This window comes from Thermobia domestica, chromosome 15 (assembly GCF_964235325.1).
Source record: "Thermobia domestica chromosome 15, izTheDome1.hap1.1, whole genome shotgun sequence".
NCBI lineage: Eukaryota > Metazoa > Arthropoda > Insecta > Zygentoma > Lepismatidae > Thermobia > Thermobia domestica.
Window position 1 is genome coordinate 166626418 of NC_137468.1, and position 11897 is coordinate 166638314.

Below are 11897 nucleotides of genomic sequence, written 5' to 3' on the forward strand. Positions count from 1 at the left end.
TATGAAAATTCTGCAAGATATTTCATTTACTTTAAAGTAGTAAAATAAAATTTTGGGAGTGCTTAAGTCCGGAAGCCCATCAAATACGCTACTGTACCCAGGTATCGAAGACTTTTTTTTTTTTTTTTTTTTTTTTTTTTTTTTTTAAGTATCATCTAAAATACATGAAAAGCGTTGGGCTTCTAAGAACCGACAGTCAAGCCAGCACTTTGAGTTACTATTGTGTTTGCGTTTTTGGAATACAGTTGCTATGAAGAATAGGATCTACTATTAAGTCGGCTCCGATCCACGACTGGAGATTGAATCTAATGTAGTTGGCAAGTGCGTAGAATATCGTGTAATTCTGTCTCTTTTATTTTGTGAAAAGGCAAAGACGATTATTGTGTTTCAATAATGTCTGACAAACACAAGAAAGGCTCGATTTTAAGTTGATATAAATTCATCCTGTTTCTTTCAATGCACAAATAAAAAAAAAAAAAAAAAAATGGAGTTGGACGTTTCGACTGCTCTCTACTTGATATAGCAAGGGTTAAGAGTAAAGACTTCGAACGGCCGGTATTTTGAGTTGAATGTGGTTTTAAACAGTTATAATACGATTATGCCACTATACAAACGCTTATTATCAAAACGCCTGCTTTTAATTCCTGAATTCGATTCCACAGGGAATCCAGTTTTCGCTAACCTATTATTACCGTGTACCGTATTACATAATAAATAATATATTCTATTCTAAATAAGGAATTTGAAAGAAGGCAAAATTGTAACACGAAAAGTTGTGTTAGCTCTCTTCCTCTTCATATATTGTGACCCATTTGAATGCTATCGCTATAAATTCGATAATATATCTGACATCCCTTTACGAAAATGCTTATTAGTAAAGCAGCATGTGACAAACATTTTGGCGGTGGACAAACACCGTGCTCGTGGGTTTTCTCGGGGTTCTCCCGTTTCCTCCCACTGTCTTCATTCCACCATTTCACTCATCTCTCATTATCACCGTCTCCTTTAGCCTAACCGGCATAATCGTGGGACGTAAAACAAAGATTTCATTTCAAACATTTTGGCATTTCAGCTAAACGAATAAAACGCAAGCTCTGGCGCGACGTTGCCAAGTGGTACAGGGGTGTGGCTATGGCTAAGCAGACCAACTACAGCGCCATCAGATGACAGGGGATAGACATGGACGTGTACAAAATAAACATGGCAATACCACTCGCCTTCCATTTGCTAGAAGCATTTAAAGGGAACTTGGAGCGCCGCCTTCAAATGCCAAGATGTTTGTCATGCCGTTTAATACCAAATTTAATATTCCACGGAGAGCTGTCCACTGTTAGCACGGAGGCTATGCTTCTATAAACCTACTTCTTTGTAGCCTATATCTGCAGTTTAATGGGGCACCATACATGTAGTCAGTCTACTCTCATTGAGAGAACTGAAAAGTATCAAAATCACACAATCGTTCGACGGAATAGTCATCGAAAAGCAAATGGCAGTATAACGAATCGCAAGATTTCTCGAGTTTGACGCTAGATCATTAATATTCACTTCGCCTAGCATCTCCGTTCCGGGGCTACTTTCCAATAACTTACGTTCATGATAATTATCGGTACGTCATTAGACCAAAAAGTAGCAACAAATGTTTAGAGGAGGGGATCATACGTAGTTAGGAGAGTATGTTTTTGACTATTAACCAGCATAATTAAAGACAAGGAAATTTGGGAGAAAACCCAACCCCTAATTGCAACTACGAATCTGGATATTACATTTGATAAACAAAAACTGAATTTCACTTATAACAAACCAACAGGGATTCTTTAAAATAAATACATGTTGTATAACACAATTTAGTTTTCTGAAAGACAACTTTTGATATTTTATTACACTTATTGTGTCGGACGAACAGAATCGTAGGGATCCGGACCCCCCCCCCTCGAAATCCCAGTTTTTCTGTAAATTTAATCTGATTTTACGGATAATTTTACAAATTATAATATATTTTATCTTCATGTTGAATTTGGACCCTCCCACTGAAATAAATTCCTGCGCGTGTCCTTTCCCACTAGTATTAAGTATTGTTCAAACCATATACGAAACTTAACCCATACAATGCCAGTCCACACTACACACGGTGACAAAGCACTTAGGTAACTCAACACTTTAAAAGCTATGGATAACACAACATTCACAACGTACTACCTTTGTATGTCTTGGATAGAATGGGGGCACAACGAAGTAACTAGCGTTAACCACGAGACGAGACAGCCTTATTCCTCGTCTCGTCTCATTTTGTAAATTTATGCCTTAATTTATTTTTTTCTAATTTCATCTAGGAATATCAAACTCCTCCTGTGCTACAAGAAGTCCACGAAGGGGGTTTGATATAACAATGTAATATAACAATATTTTAAGAGACCCTGAAACGGCGAAATTAAACTACCGCTAATTTTACAATAATTATGTGATATCTTCAACAACAACAACAACAAAAAAAAAAAGGTAATCGAAATGTGGAACAAGAGCACACCCTAGACAATATTATTTTGCATGAGATACCGTTATCACAACTCACTTATCTGCTTTCGATTTCCAGCTATTTTGAAAATCGGCATTTATTTTCGCGTTTTTAAATGGTTCCAAACGGAAAGCTACTAGGTGACTCGTGATAGCGGTACCTCATGCAAAATAATACTGTCTACAGCGCTCTTGTTCCAAATTTCGATTATTTTTTTTAAAAAATCTATTTGAAGGTATCATATAATTACTGTAAAATTCGCGTTATTTTAATTTCGCAGTGATTAGACCTCTGAAACTATATTTATTTACTGGAATATGTTGTCAAATGTGTGAGGGATCTTTAAACGTTGAAAAATGCTCTTCATTGTGTTCGTACAATCCCTCTATCAATTTATAGTTTTTATACTGTGAACCATGTAACACTACACCATTATTTTCTTGGGATCTAAGACTTCGGTGAAATAGTATTGCTCACGTGATTCGTGAAATTTCCTATCTCAAATTTAAAAGGATATCTTTTTGTCTTGTTTTCGAGACAATACGAGATATTTCACGTCTCATGAACAACACAAGACGGAACCAAATGGATAATGATATAAAGTACTAATATTATATTTGTGATAAAACCAGTAAATAATGTAAATGAATGTATACAGGGTACTCAATAAATTAGAGCAATGCACATGCGATTAGAAGTTTTCCGTAGGATACAGAGTAAACAATTATTAACGAAGAACTTGACTTTTTCCCTCATTCCGTCACGACTACAGCAGCGTTACAGTGTCAACGCTGGAGCAGTTGGAACCGGCTTCCCCACACAAATAAAACATATTAACAACTGTTTTCACCTAATATTAGAAAACATTTATCTACCAGCGAAGTCTGTATATGTATGGCCATATACAGATATTACGAACTTCCGAAGCTCTTGTAAAATAGTTTTTTTGCTTCTAATTTTTAATTTCCTTGCAGTTCGTTTCTTTCATGCTGCTAATTCAAATCAAATGCACTCTCATCGGGAGTCGAATTCCAGTTCCTTATAAAAAGCAAAAGTGTATTCTAATAGCGATATGCATTCTAATATTGTAATCAAAATAATGAACCAGCCTAATTTCACTGCTTTGTGCTACTGCATAGATGATCTGACGAGCAGATACGGGACTTGTTCCCGATGTTCAGACTAGGTTTACAATATTGCCTATAGCACAACTAATAATATTAATAATATTTGTTAACTACCTGTATAACGAGTAATTTTTATATTGCAACGAAAGTCAAGAGAATTGCTACCTCCAAACATTTCTAAATACTTAAGAAAGTTGGGGGCCGGCTGGCTAGGTAGTATTACACAATCTTCAAGGAAGGGTTCCTAGTGTTCAGTACCACGCCATGTAACTAATGGTGGATAAAACAGTGTCCGTGGATACTTTATGGACATTTCCTGTTTCGTCATATTAGGTTTACCTCGGCATTTTTTTTTTTCAATATCACATGAGTAAATCTGAAGATTTAATTGTACTTCACGTAATATAAAGAAATGTGTGCTATTAAGTGTGGCTATCGCCTATAAAGTGCAAAAGCGCACTCACTTTTTGAATCAGAACGCCCCATGCTCGAACCGTAGTCCCAGCAGGTGGGCATCGCGGCAGTAGTTTGTTTTTCAGTATCCAGGCATGTCGCTCACCTATAGTGTGCGAGATACCGAGTTCAATTTCTATGGCGAATTATTAGTTTACAGACCACAATATAATAGTGAGAATCAAGTAAATCAAACAATGTATAGGATTCAGCGAGCTACATCTTTTTCCCTACTTCACCGTCTCCGGATTGCCTGATCCCGGATTCGATTTCCTTACTTTATTACTGTAAGGAAATCGGATAGCTAGACAGACTGAATACGGACTTTTGTTTTTGTGCAAGACTCTTTTCAAACAATACTGATGTACGCAATTCATTTTTCATCACCTGTCCTCCAGTGACAAATCCAGCTCGGGGCCGGGGGGGGGAAGGCTATGCCCCTCAGTTTCTTGAGTGACAAAATAATTTAAAGTATTATTTATATATATTTGAAAGTTTATAGTAAACTCATGATATACCTATTATAGTCTGGGTTTTGTCTATTCCCCCCATTTTTACCTTCTAGATCCGCCATTGTCGTCATGGCCGGTCTTTCAGAAACGACAGGAAAAAACTGAAGTTGTGTTGAAAAAGGTGCAAATGCCCTTCGTTAACAAAATCTGGATGTCGAAAACTAGAAACAACGAATTTCGACATACGCTCAACATTCATCAGCCCGTTTTTCCATTTATTGTAGGAATAACCTTCCGATCTTAAACATAATTCAGTGTATACTTTGTTTGATACATTCTAAACAGATACAATTTAATAGTCAGGTCTGGATTAGCACGTAGGCCTGAGCAGAGTGCAAAATCAAAACTGCCAAAGCAGTGGTGACATATAGGGTGGTTCTGAATCCCCCTTCCCAGGCCCGCAACTATAGGGGGCCAGAGGGGGGCTTCCCCCCCCGAAAAAAACCTTTCGTAACCCCACCAGACCTCAATATAAAGAACACAATTTAGATATTTGTAACATAATTTTTCATGACTGCCCCCCACCCCAACCTCTGTAGCTGGTTTCGGGCCTGCTCCTTCGAAATCCTAAATTTTCTGTAAATTAAAACTAATTTTAGGGTTGATTTTACGAATGTTGATGTATTATCCTTATATTGAATTTGAACTCCACGAAAAGCTTTGGACCTCTCCCGAAATAAATTCCTATGTACGTGCCTGATAAGACGTGTACAAAAAAAAAAAAAAAAAATCATACGGCCCAATGTTTCAAAAACACCAAGTTGAACTACTTGTAGTTCAGCGATCCTCTCAGTACCAAGGCTAAATGCGACGTGGATCTACAGTTAAGGTACAATACCAACGATCGTAATAGGATAAAATTTCAATGCTGTTCTACCGGAAATCGAATCTACCATGTCGTGCACCATAATCGAAATTGCAACACAGATTGTCAAGTTTTGCTCTTGTCAGATTTTATCTATATTTAAGCTAAAACAGTTCATATCTTAAAAAAAAAAAAAAAAAAAAAAAAAACTTAATTTTTGAGTTTAATGTTCCACGATTATGCCCTTTAGGCTGAAGAAGATGATGATTAAAGCAAATGAATGATGGTGGAAAAATTAGCGAAATCAGAAAGTGGGAGGAAATAGGAGTATCCCGAGAAAACCCACGAGCACGACGCTGTCCACCGCAAACTTGCTTGGCCGCAGATCGAATCAGGGACCCCACGCACCAATAAGTAGGCGCTCTACCACTGAACCACCCTAATACCTAATATCTGAGAATTAGGAAAGTAATATATAGGGTGGACCAAAAGTAGGTATACAGTTGAGTTGAGTTGATTTTGAGTTTAACGTTCATTTTACCAGCGAGGTACACAGTCCCGCACTGATCAACTCACTGAATTCTATATCATTTATTATTGTTATCCATCAGGTAGACTTAGTTTCCTTATTATTTGTTGTTAATGTGTTTTTAGTTACATCTTAAGCTCGGAACAGCCGAAATAAATAAACCTATTTAAGCTACATTATAATTTGATTAATGCAGGGATGTATACCTACTTTTGGGCCACCTGTATATATATATATATATATATATATATATATATATATATATATATATATATATATATATATATATATATATATATATATATATATCACAGGGCAACTGGATATCTTCCGTATTATTTTCTTAATTTTGAAATGAGTCTCCAATTCGAGTAAGATTTATGCGACACAGACAGTAGTTCTTTGTAGGTTACCATTCCAACCATTCTTGAACCAATTAAACTAACTCGGTTCCAAGCTACAGAATTTCATCAAAGGGCGATCATACACTCAATTTCAGAAACCTTTCAGGACATGCGTGTTTTTTCGTACATATATTCTAAGACAGTAAATGTTTATTTTTTTATAATACCTTGCTCAAGGGGAGGTAAAACTTAGAACCTCCCTTTGCGTACACCACTGACAAGAAGAAGTATAAACCTTTGCTATTAGCTATTCTAAAAACGCAATTCTCTTATGGAAATCGCATTGACATTGTCTTTTCGGTACGTTCGTCGCGATACAATCCCGGCATTCGCCTTGCCGGTAGAGACGTACAAAACACTTTTTCTTGCAGTATTATTATGATGAAAGTCAATCCAAAACTTATACGATGATACACGTATGAACATGATATATCAACGTTATGAAGTATCAACATTTACTTTCAAGACACGCCTTATATCGAAGCACGCCGCACTTGGAAACAATGTGCGCCAAGCGACAGAAATAAAAGTGTGTTAGGATTCTTCAAGGATTACAACCTGATTCTCTGCTGGAAAATCAAGTCTTCCAACACATAAACTGACTGCATCTGTTGTATAAAAACTGGTCATACTATTCCAGTCTCTTTGTACCCTTCGCTATACTCAATTTTCCCTCAGGCTATGCAAGAAGCGACGAATGTGCTACTGGCCCAGAGCAAGATACTCTTTATTTACAATATATAGCCACTCGTTTTCATGTTTGTTGGGTCGTTTTATATATAAGTCCAGCAGTTTTTTTTTTTTTTCAGTTTCTTCTATCTTATCTTTGAAAATAATATTTCAACAGAAACACGGCTACATGATGAGACTTTTTTTTCTTTTAACACGAACGGAAAATTATTACAACACACAGACCGCGTCTATGTCATAGCTCTACAAGCGAAATTGAAGTGTTTCAAACGGCTACGAATTGAGGTCAAATACTATCTTAACACACACTCTCACCCGTTATCGCTGTGTTGAGGCGGAAAAAATGCCTCCGACTACATTCCTTGGTGCAAATTCCTGTACAGACACTTCTTAACAACCTACATTATATTACATTTAGCTAAAGTAATAATAATAATAATAATAACAAAATGCAATGTACTGTACCTGTTAAAACTGTCCTTTGAGTAATAATCCCGAACGTGTCTTCTGGCAATATTTTCTGTCCTGTTTCGATGCACAATGACATGTCACAACTAGGTCCACTGTTCAAAATGTACACAAACACACACACATTCACACATGCACACTTATCAATCTATCTCCCTCTCACACACAGAAGTTCTTTCTCTCGCACAGACACACCAGGTCACTGTCAACAAAATTCCAATGAACAGAAACTACTAAAACACTTCCACAACGGATACTATGACGTTCCTTTCCCAAAATAGTTCTTTAATGCGAGCAGTGAAATTTATCCACCGAATTTTCTATTACGAAAGAAAAGGTCACAATACACAATTGATTTTCCCCTTTCTTTCTACTGATGTTCCTGCCTAATGCTGATTAAGTCATCAAATTTATTTGTTTTCGTAATCGATTCTTTTTTTTTTTCTTCAGCGACGTCACAATGTCTTCTAGATTTTTTTGAGGGGGTGGGTTAAAAACAAGATAAAACGTGGACGGGTTAGAGAATCGACTCTGACCGTGGCCAGCTAGCACAGGAACTGATCAAACAGTACAGCGACTCCTAGAAAAGACCTTGAGAACACAAGGATGCTCCGAGCATGCGTGTTCGATGCGTCGCTAGTTAACAGACCAGACACAAATCTAAAAAGAGGCGGCGAATATGTGTTGGTGAGTCGGTCATTCACGTTGGCACCGCTGCTACACTGTCAACAATCAACAGGTTCTAAGAAAATATATGAAATGACATTAACATCAACAACACATATCATTTGACTTTCACTTTCCATTAATATTTATTTTTTGATAAAAAGAAAAAAAAATATTATGCGACACTATAGTAAGCACAGAACACTAACACTTCACATATGCAAAAGTAACTTCTGCACTTTTTTTCTTGTTTCGTTTCACTTGTTTGGAAACACTAAAAAAACAAACACTCTCGATAAACTTGGAGAGCTTGTTCGTTCCGCCAGACAACTACGTTCGCTCTCGCCGTGTGGACTTTACTATTCCGCTAAAAACCAGGTCCCCGGGGCTGGCGGAATGACCCAGATTCCCTGCCAGTCACTGTAAAACTCGGCCACAGTATATTTCCCAGTCTTCAACACGCTGGGCAAAGGGTTATGATTAACGAAAAAATATTTTCCACAATTATTTCTCACTACAAATCAGTCAGCAAGTTTGTTGTGGTGAAGATTTTGAAAAGAAATCAATAGTTTCACAGACAAGTTATCCCCTTACATTTCGTCGTCTCTTCGGGTGCACTGGAAATCATTGGAGCCACGAGAAACGGTGCAGACGACGCTAGCGCCACGCACTTTGATCGCGCACTGTTATTGCGCATGCTTATACCTCATCAGCCTCGGGTATTCACTGATGCAGTGTAGCAAACTATTAGTTTTTCCTACCATATTTCTCACACGCAATGCAAGAGTTTGGGACTGAACTAAATTCGATAAACGTGACCCAATAATGTAATTGGACTGGAAGAATGATACAGAATATATTTAAAAGGAAGTTTAGAACAGAAAGTTTTCAATGTCATTACAATGTAGTGCAACCAACCAGAATCGAAATTCACGCCAAGAAAACCTTTTTGTTTGGGCGTGTGATAGACGACATACATTTGAATTACACATAATAGCAAAATATTAAATTTATTGATCTTTCGTTTGAATCTTACACCTAAAACATGAAATGAAAATGAAATGAAATATTTCAGTTAAACGTCCCACAATTATGCCCTTTTAGACTAAGGGAGGCGATAATTAAAGCAAAATGAAATCTTTGAGTTTTACGTCCCACGTTATGTCGGGTAGAATAAAGGACATAGATGGTGATGAGAAATGAATGAAATGGTGAAGTGAAGAAAGTGGGAGGAAATGCGAGAACACCAAGGAAACCTAAGCACACGGTGTTTCTCCATCAGAAAGTTCACTTGGCGCGAGCAGGGATCGAAATGAAAATGAAATGAAATCTTTAAGTTTTACTTCCCACGATTATGCCGGCTAGTCTAAAGGAGATGGTGATGAGAAATGAATGAAATGGTGGAATGAAGAAAGTGGGAGGAAGCAAGAGAACCCCGAGAAATCTCTTCCACACGGCGTTTGTCCACCACAAAGTTCACTTGGCGCGAGCTGGGGTTGAATCCAGACGCCAGAGGTGAACGCCCTACCACTGAACCACCTCAGCTCGACAGATACTTGAATTACATATAATAGTAACATATTAAGTTAGTTGATCTTTCGTCTGAATTTTACTCCTAAAATGAAATGAAATGAAATTAACACTTTGAATTTTACGTCTCACGATTGTACCGGGTAAGCTAAAGCAGACAGTGATGATGAAAAATGAATGAAATGGTGGAATGAATTAACTGGGTGAAAACGGGAAAACCCCGAAGAAAAGCACGCACACTGTGTTTGTACACCACAAAGTTCACTTGGTGAGTTGGGATCGAACCAGGAATCCCGTGCGCCAAACGTGAACGTCCCGAGAAAACCCACGGACACGATGTTGTCCACCACAAACTTACTTGGCTGGGGATTGAATCAGGGACTCTACGCCCCAAAGATAAGCGCTCTACCACTGCTCCACCGTGCCTCCCTCCTGAAACATAAACAATATAAATAAAGAATTATAATAGTTTTGTAATTCTAGCGATATGATTAATTTGCGGGGCCGCGGTGGCTCAGTGGTAGAGCGTTCACTTCTGGTGCATGGGGTCCCGGGTTCAAACCCTGCTCCCGCCAAGTTAACTTTGTGGTGGACAAACACCGTGTGCGTGGGTTTTCTCGGGGTTCTCCCGTTTCCTCCTCCCACTTTCTTCATTCCACCATTTCATTCATTTCTCATAATCACAGTCTCCTTTAGCCTAACCGGCATAATCGTGGGACGTAAAACTCAAAGATTTCAAAAGATTTATGATTAATTTGCGGCTTGATTCTTCTACAATACGGATTAACTTATTGTTTTATTGCTGTTTGTTAGAGGTCCCCTTCTTTTTTTATTTTTTAGCACCAAGTCTATATGAGACACAGACCTACAGTTTAAGGTGGAATTCGAACTGCTGTCATGCCTTCAATCCTCTCACATCGGGATTTGAACCCGGAATCTGATAATGTTGCCCATGAGACGAGAAATAAGGTTGTCTCGTCTCGTCTCGCAAGTTTGTAAAAGTCTCGTCTCGTTTCGGTTTGTAAATTTATGTTAAAAAAAATGCCCTGATTGTTTTGTTATTTCATGTAGAAGTTATCACGGATACTTCTGTGTCATGAGAGTTTCACAAAGGAAGTGATATAATAGCATTTAAACCATATTCAGTGGCGTATTTAGGGGGCTTCCGGGCTTAAGCCCCCCCCCCGAAATCTTACTTACTATAGTAAAGTATATGGAATATCTTGCAGTATTTTCACATTTTCAGGCAAAGCCCCCTCCCCGAAAGTTAGCAAAGCCTCCCCGAAACAAAATGGTAAATACGCCACTGACCATATTTATTATTAACCCTTTTAATCCCACTGTTCCCAAATGGGAACAATTTATTTTTATCAATTTTTGTCTGTGGATTATTTGTTGTGGATTTATTTCGTCTTTTACAATAAGGACCTGCTACTGCTACTACTAAAATGCTCAAAATATATTAAATGAGGTCAGAATCAATACGTGTAGAAGGAATTAAGAAATTATGAAACAAAAATAATTTGAGATTAAATGGGTTAAAGTATATTGTATAATGGCTTGTGTATCTTTAAACGTTTATAAATGCGCTTCATTGTGTTCGTACAATTACAATTTATTCTTTTCATACTACGAATCATGTAACACTAAAACAGCGTTAGTGATCTTAAATTAGAGTGAATTAGTGTTGCTCACAAGACTGGTGAAATTTCTTGTTTCTTCTCCAAAACGTGACGAGAAATGTCATGTTTCTTTTATCTCCTCTTGAATTTATAAAGGTACTTCTCGCCTCGACTCTCATTTCGTTCCCAAGACGAGAAATTTCACGAATCTCGTGAGGAATACTATAGTGTTGCCAAAATGTCTTGATCCGTGGCAAAAATGTGAACTAATGCTCACACCCACGCGTTAAGCCAATAAGGGTTCAGCTGTTTCTAAGCGAGAGAAAGGGATTGGAATTCCTTCAGCCGATAGCAGCGCTTGGAACGGAAGGCTAGGTATGTCAAGTCAATGTGGTATATCTATAGCATCCGGTACACCAAAGCCGTGCGCACTAGCCTCTAAACAGAAGGGAGGCTCTTTAATTTTACTACTCTTTAACCAACTACCTCAATGGGGACAGTCGGTCGGAGAGGTGTAAAAATCCCTTTCAGGCCAGTCATCTTGAGTTAATTTTTTTCTGAGTTTTGCTGATTTACACC

The 11897-nt window shown here is 37.8% G+C and overlaps 1 protein-coding gene across 3 annotated transcripts in view; it reads right to left on the reverse strand.

Moving 5' to 3' along the window:
• EcR (Ecdysone receptor) overlaps nucleotides 1-8813 on the reverse strand; it is a 483791-nt gene extending 474978 nt beyond the window's left edge. For 2 of the 3 annotated variants that reach the window (XM_081740375.1, XM_081740373.1), the window contains exon 1: nucleotides 7498-8813. The gene's annotated coding sequence lies outside the window, so the exon portion shown is untranslated. The remainder of the gene's footprint in view (nucleotides 1-7497) is intronic. The other variant, XM_081740376.1, reaches the window with a different exon arrangement.
• Between the last annotated feature and the right edge of the window lie 3084 nt (nucleotides 8814-11897).